Below are 8,293 nucleotides of genomic sequence, written 5' to 3' on the forward strand. Positions count from 1 at the left end.
TACATCCTCTCTGTTGGACAGCCAGATATGGAGAAGGGCTCTTGGAGTCTGGGCTTTCAACCAGCTCTGCACCCACATCACACTGATTGCATCTAGACCACATTTCCCTGGTTTGCTTGTGAGACTGTCCTACAGGACTGTGTCAAAAGCCTTAGTAACACCGAGCTAGATCCCATCTACTGTTACCCACCTTCACTAGGCCCGGAACCCTGCCGAAGAAGGAAAGAGGATTGGTTTGGAATGATTTGTTCTTGACAAATCCATGCTCACTAGTCCTAAGAACCAAACTATCCTGTTGGTGCTGCTGACAAACTGATAGTTTAAGAATGTACTCCAGTATCTCTCCAGCTATGGAAGTGAGGCGAGCTAGTAAGTCTCAGAGTTCTCTTTGTTCCCTTTTAAAGATAGGTCCTGTCTTGTTGAAGGGTGGGAAGATGTTCTTCTTCAGGGATCTCAGACGAGAACTGGAGCACAACACCTGGTTTGTTAAGGCCACAAAAACAGAGGCAGGAACCTCTTCTCTCCTCCTGGCAAAGAACCCCAGGTACCTGAGAGATAGGGACACACACCCATGAATGGGCTTTAAAAAGGCAGTGGTTAAAAAGTTTTGCCCCAACCATTTCTTGTTTCCACAGTCTAGACATTTTAGCAAACTTCAGAATTCCTTGGTGCTAAACACCGGGAAACTCCCCTTTCTCCTTCGCAGAGGGTTTGAACGCCCCTTATATCACCCAGGCTAAGGACTGCCCAGAGTTCGAGAACTGTCCCTGTTCCCATTGGACAGATGAGGAGGAGCCTGAGGTCCAGAGAAGGGAAGTGACCTACCCAAGGGCCTACACAACAAGGCGGTGGCAGAGCCAGAAAGAGAAGCCACCGGTCCTGACTCCTGTTCTAACAACCAGGAAACCTCCATTCCCCAGAGGCAGGGATAGAGCTCAGGAATTGAGATGGTGGAGAAATTTAATTGAAACCATTTCTATCAGAAAATTCCATTCAGACTAAACCACTTTCTTTCTCAAAATCAAAATAAATGGGATGAAAGTTCTTTGCAAAAATATTTTGTTGCAAAACAAAAGCATCTCCTGTTTGTCAGAGTGTGTTAAATTGCCTCATTGCACACAAAGAGGAGACACTTAGATTACAAACATGAAATAAGATGCTTCACTCTGAGCTAAGTAGTTGCTGCTCTTAACAATTTCAAAATAAAAAAAATACAAATAAAAGAGACTATTTCAGCTAGTCTATTATGTCATAATTTGCTCTGAGCAAAGGTAATAGGACACCTCATATTGTGCACTACCCCTAGAGACACTCTCCAATGGATCCCCATCCTCCACCCACCGTGAGGTAGGTAGAAGCGGATCGTTATTATCCGTACTTGAAAGAGGGAGAAGCTAAGGCAGAGAAAGGAGAATTGACTTGTCTTAGGTCACACAGCCAGCCAGTGGCAGAGTTGGGAATAGGATCCAAGAGCCCTGATTTTCAAACTAACCATCAGATCTTGAATTTCAAACATTGACTGACTTTAGTAAAGTGTTCTCAAATGAGCTGCAGACCAACACTGCACAGTAATTATTCAGCAAGTATTGTAGGAGAACTGCAATGTTAGAGAGAATCATGAACTATTCAGAGACTATTAATGCACTGAAGCAGCAGAATTCATCAAACATATAACTGGTTCTGACTTATTTCCTTGGTCTTCAAAGAGAGCAACAAGGACCTGAGTCTCCTCCCTGTCAATAACCCCCTGCTCAGCCAATCAGGGTAGAGACTGAGAACAGGAGGCCGAGGGTTTTCACCAGAGAGCCCAAAGGATGGCCCAAGTCACCAGTGGGGATCACTGCCCGAGCACTATTTCAGCTCCACATTTCTGGGTGGACCTCCCACAGTGTGTGCTGCCGAGCACTCCCCCGCAACACACACACACACACACACACCGCTCCTGGTGTTGGGAGGGGAACAGGTGAAAGGACAAAAGAAGAAAGAGACAAAGAGAAAGGAGGGAGGGATGGATGGATGGAGGAAGAGGTGAAACAAAAAGGACAAACCCTAATGTCCCAGTGATTCTAAAGGACAAAATCCCAGGTGCAGAATAAAATTCTGCCTCCTTAAACGTGTATTTTCCATGCCTAGATTTCAACTGTCAACAGAGAGATCAGACTGAACAGGTTTCAAACCTCGAGGAGGCTCTTACCTTCTAAACAGGGACATCTGTTTTCTAGTAAAATCACAAAAAGGGAAGGAGAAAACTCAAAAGAGGTTCCTCCTGGCGCTCACGTCCATGAACCCGAATACTCTCTCAGTCCTCAAAGAGAGACCTGGAGAAGGAGACTTGCTGAAGCAAAGCCACAGAGGTCTCTGAGGTTTCCCCGGCCCTTCGCCCCTGTCCTACCTGGCTGATGTTGCATCTTTCTGTGAGGTCACCACCTCCCCACCACCTTTGACCAATAGTGTGAGGTCCTGCAAAAGGCCTTTGTGATGTCACTGCCACACCCCTCCCTTGCTGGGCTAATGTCCTGCCCCTGGCCAGGCACTTTGGAGGTTTGAGCTACTCCCTGTGGATCACCCCACTCAAGGAGCATTCGTTCTAGGAAGCAAGCCGGCTAGACAGTAATACATCAGACGCTTCTCCCAGCACTACACTCAGTTTTTCAGAAATTAGTCAACTTTATGGCCAGAAGAGGCCATTAGAGCATCTAATCTGACCCCCTGCATAGCGCAGGCCTCCTGTATGACACAATAGCTACTTTTGGGGCAAACACATTCCACAAAGGCATCTAGTTTTCATTAAATGACATCAGAAGATGGCAAATCCACCACTTTCCTTGGTAGCTTGTTCCTGTGGTGAATCATCCTCGCTGTTGCATATTTGTGTCTTATTTGTAATATGAATTTGTCTCTTTTCACCTTCCAGCCATTGGGTCTTGTTATGACTTTCTCTGCTAGACTAAAGAGCCCTTTCATACCCAATCTTTTCTCTCCATTAAGGCCCTTCAACACTTCAATGAAGTCACCTTTCAATCTTCTTTTGATAAGCTAAACAGGTTGAGCTCGTTCAATAGCTCACTAGAAGGCATTTTACTCCAGCCCTCAGAACATTTGTTGGCTCTTTGCTCATCAGAATCCTGAACCCCAACTGGATGTGGTTTTTGTTCTGCACAACATAGCTCCTGGAGAAGAGGGATCTGCAAATGCACATTCATATGATACCTTTATTTAATTGATGAAAACATAAACTAGACACTAAGAGGATTGGAACTGATTTCAGCTGATGGACAGCTTCGCTAGGTTTTTATGCATTTGGACAGTGAAATGTTGAATGTTTACATTCATATCAAGCCCCCCATATAGTGGAGCTCCTGAACATAATGGAGAATGGAAATGAAAATGTTTTCCTTTTTTTTTAAAAAAGAAAGAAAGTTATAGAAGAACACTGGGGTTTGAAGTGAGGACCACATGAGCTGCAAACAAACACTCTACGACTGAGCTATATCCCCATGACAACAGGTGCATGGAATCGTGATCTCCAGGACTTTGAAGGACAAACCCTCCTTCACCATTCCCAGACCACAGATGGTTTTAAAAATGGGGTTTTATTAAACTTCTTAAATGTGGTAAACACCACACCTTGCACACCCACAGATATAGCTTCTCCCACTGACATAGCTGCCACCTCTTGGGGAAGTGAATCAACTACACCCACAGGAAAACTCCCTCCCCTCAGCATAGAGCAGTGATTCTCAAACTATGTCAGGACCCCAATGTGAGATGTGACCCTGTTTAATGGGGTTGCCAGGGCTGGCATTAGACTTGTTGGTGCCTGGGGCTGAAGCCAAAAGTCTGAGTCCCACCACCCAGGGCTGAATCCCTCAAGCTCTGCTTTTCGCCCTCCCCCAACTGGGGCAGGGCTCAGGCTTTGTCTCTTCTGCCTCTGCTCAGTGTGGAGGGGCTTGGTCCCTCTCTCCAGGGCCATGTAGTAAGGTGTTTTTCAGCAGAAGGGGGTTGTAGTGAAAGGAAGTTTGAGAAACCCTGGCAAAGAGCCTCTGAATGTGTCTAGACTTGGCTCCCTGTGGCACCATGGGTTATCAGACACTGAAAATACAGCCATGCAGACACCACACACCAACCTTGCCTAGCAGGCAAGAATCAAACCTCCACAGAGAGATGCCTGTTGTTTTTTAACCCAGCTCCCTAAGCACTCAGCCACAACCACTTAACAAAGGGGCTTTTCTACACTGTGGTTCTGGTCTCACTGAAGGGTTATTTCCAATTGTTTGCTCAGACCAGCATTAGGGAAAATGGTGCCCTGGGCAAAACTTGTACTTTGGCACTTCCCCATTGCCCCTGAATGATCCCCACTCCCCCTTTACTGCTAGCTCCTGCAAGCCCAACCCTTGCACCTCCTTCACCCCTAATCTTGCCCCCTCCTGTGCCCCCTTTGTCCTTAACTCCCTGTGCCACCAGCCACTGCCCCTCTTCTGCAGCCCCTTCACATGGTTCCAGTGCTGGGGGCCCTGCACTTGTTCTCCCTTTCCCTGGGCTTTGGCATCACTAGCCCTGCTTAGCAAGTAGAGTTCAGTGGTTCCCAAAATGTGGGGCATGACTCCTAGGGGGACACAGAGGAACATTCTTGGGGGCACCTCATGGCCAGCCCCCATGGAGGAAGCACCATTCAGCCTCACTCTGTCCCAGCTCTTTCCCAACCCCACCCTTATCCTGGGGCTCTGGCTTCCAGCTTGGCCTTGACCCCTTTACCCGTCTGCACCTCTCTCTCCAGCAAGCAATAGCCTCACTCCCAGCCTCGGTTCTTGACTGCGGCTTCCAAGGGTCCACCGCCATGGTTAAGAGGGCACAGTGTGAAATGTTTGGGGACCACTGGTTTAGGATGATGTCCTCAATCACTTCTACAAAGTCCAATAAAAGCTATTCCTCATCCACCCACCCACCCCTCCATCAGGAAGGACTAGGTATGTTCTGCTGCCCTTCAATCATACAGGAAGGATAATAACATTTCATTCCATTCAATCCTAAAGTGATTTGTAACCCACCACCAGCCAAAACTGGTCATTTTGGGAAAGCAGCCCCATGATGCTGCATACCTAGGCAGAGTAGGTGTGTCTATGCAAACACGGTCTGTTCCTGAAGCCTTTCCCACAGCTGGTCACTAGGTGTGAGGGGGGAGTTCATTCAGCCCCTGCTTCCACTTAGTATTTAAAAACACCTTAGTGTCCCTGTCTCTGCTGGCCTTAGATTTCTCATCTTGTTCATTTCCTGACATCTCAGCTGAGGTGACTGAGTGGTTAAGGCAATAGACTGCTAATCCATTGTGCTCTGCACGCATGGGTTCAAATCTCATATTCATTGGATGTGTTTAGTCTTCACTCCTCCTTTCTAAACAACCACCTCCCCTGCAAACAAAAGCCTGCTCAGAAACCCCCTTGCTTTAAACAAAATGTCTAAATCTCACATTTCTAAAAATAAAATTCTCTAGTCCTGTATGTCTTAGCTTTTATCTCAAAACATAACAGCCTCATAATCTCCTCCAAACACCCTGAGACCTCCCCAAATTATTAAAATATCCCAGTTCTCAGCAAGGCCATGACAGTGACCCACAGCTAGAGTGTCTAGGCTAAGCTGTTCTGAAGGAGGCAACTCAAACATTTTCTCCCTAATTCCCTTGGCAAGGTCTGATTGGGAAAACAAAATTCCCCAAACTGAAAATCCTCAGCTGAAAAACCAGTACTAGCCATTTGGGGACTTTGGTTTGAATGTATTATTATTATTATCTTCTGATTTATGAATCAGTTTTGTCATCCAGGTGTGTTTCCAGCTGTTGATTTGTGGGGGAGACACACCAAGCCATGATGTCTCTTCCCCTCTTTCATAGTTTCTTCCAACTTTCTAGAAAGCTCCTTTGCTATGATGTGAGGGCGGAGGAGTCTGCAGCTCGACCCTGGCAAAGAGGGGGTGACCACGAGAAGGGGCTGCCACACCAGGGGTTCTTCCTGGAAACCATGGGGGAGCCAAGAGCACACAGGCCTGTCAATCCAGAGCCACTTGGGAATGGTGAGGTGATGGCCTATCACCATCTCCTTGAGAAGGACATTGTGATCCTGTACACAAAGAGGGTTACGCACGGGGAAGTTCACCAAGGCACAGTTAATCGTGAGTGGGAGGAGAAGGACACGTCTGAGGAGCAGATTCCTGACCCAGATGGGGCTACAAAAGTATCTGGGAGCAGCTGGAGCAGCAGCCAGACATCCCCGAGAGTCTGGTCTCCAAATAGATGATGGTTTTCACGATCGGGTTCCCCATCAGGGGATCGAAGACGTATGGGATGGCAGCAGAGCCTGAGAGTGCGAGAGGATTGTGAGAGCAAGAGCCTGAGGAAAAGCTGCAGGAGAAGCAGCAGCACCATGGACTGGGGATAGTGGAGCAGAGAGACATAGGGGGCTGCCCAAGGGTCAGTGGGGAAACACGCCTGGGGTGGCAAGACCCTGGGACAGAGAGAGCTGTGGTGGTGCAGCCGCAGATGCTGAGGGGCTGTGGGACCTGGATGAAGGTCCCCAGGGTGAAGCTCCCCGTCCTGCATATGGCCTGGATCCCTATGCAGACCCAGGAGGGGTCTGGCTGGCTGGTTGTTTGGGTTCTCCAGGATATTGGCTGGGAGGCCCTGTTGGGAGGTGACTGTGTCTCTTTGGGACAGGATCCAGGCCCTGCTCCTGTAACGGAGAGGGTTTGAATTCAAATCCAGGGGACCAATTGGGTAAGACGGAAATGGTCAGTGAAAATGCAAATGACGTGGCTGGCAGGGGGGAGGGGCTGCTGGGCTCAGGATACCTGGCTACCTGTAACCAGCCCCCTGGGGCTGAGTGGGAGGGAGAGATGCTCCCCACCCCCCCTGCACACCGGAGAGGGGGCTCACGCTGGCTCTGAGGCTGTGACCAAAGCAAGGAGCTCGCTGCCTGCCCCCACTCGAACCGCCACTCCCTAGGCCCCTCCCAGAGCTGGGGAGGAAAGCCAGTGCCCTGCCCTTACTGGAACCGTCACTTTGCAGGCCCTTCCCAGAGCTGGGGAGGGATGGCAACGCCCCAACCCCGCTCAAACCGCTACTCCCCAGGCACCTTCCAGAGCTGGGGAGGGAAGCCAGCGCCCCGCCCCCACTCAAACCGCCACTCCCCAGGCCCCTGCCAGAGCTGGGGAGGGAAGCCAGCGCCCCGCGCCCGCACGAACGGACACTCCCCAGTCCCCTGGCGGAGCTGGGAAGGGAACCTAGCACCCCGCCCCTGCAGGAAAGACCACGTCCCAGTCCCCTCGCAGAGCTGGGAGGGGAACCCAGCGCACCAGCCCCGCAGGAACGGCCAGTCCCCTCGCAGAGCTGGGGAGGGGAGGTAGCACCCTGCCCCCGCAGGAACGGCCGCTCCCCAGTCCCCTCGCAGAGCTGGGGAGGGAAAGCAGTGCCCCGCCCCCTCTGGAATGGTGGCCCCACAGTCCATTCGCAGAGGTGGAGAGGGAACCCAGCGCCCCGACTCTGTAAGAACGGCCGCTCCCCAGTCCCCTGGTAGTGCTGCGGAGGGATGGCACTGCCCTGCCCCAGCAGGAACGGCCACTACCCAGTTCCCTCGCACAGCTGGGAAGGGAACCCAGCTCTCCACCCCCACAGGAACGGCCGCTCCCCACTCCCCTCGCAGAGCTGGGGAGGGATCCCAGCACCCAGCCCCCGCTTGAACTGCTGTTGCTCAGTCTCCTAGCAGAGCTGGGGAGGGGAGCCAGCGCCCATCCCCCACTCGAACCGCCAGTCAACAGGTCCTACCCAGAGCTGGCGAGAGAAGCCAGCACCCTGCCCCCACTGGAACCGCCGCTCCCCATGCCCCTCTAATAGCTGGGGAGGGAACCCAGCGCCCTGCCCCCACTGGAACCGCCGCTCCCCATGCCCCTCTAATAGCTGGGGAGGGGACCCAGCGCCCCGCCCCCGCAGGAACCGCCGCTCCCCATGCCCCTCTAATAGCTGGGGAGGGAACCCAGCGCCCTGCCCCCACTGGAACCGCCGCTCCCCATGCCCCTCTAATAGCTGGGGAGGGAACCCAGCGCCCTGCCCCCACTGGAACCGCCGCTCCCCATGCCCCTCTAATAGCTGGGGAGGGGACCCAGCGCCCCGCCCCCACTGGAACCACCGCTCCCCATGCCCCTCTAATAGCTGGGGAGGGAACCCAGCGCCCCACCCCCACTGGAACCGCCGCTCCCCATGCCCCTCTAATAGCTGGGGAGGGAACCCAGCGCCCCGCCCCCGCAG

This window comes from Gopherus flavomarginatus, unplaced genomic scaffold, assembly GCF_025201925.1.
Source record: "Gopherus flavomarginatus isolate rGopFla2 unplaced genomic scaffold, rGopFla2.mat.asm mat_scaffold_40_arrow_ctg1, whole genome shotgun sequence".
Lineage (NCBI taxonomy): Eukaryota > Metazoa > Chordata > Testudines > Testudinidae > Gopherus > Gopherus flavomarginatus.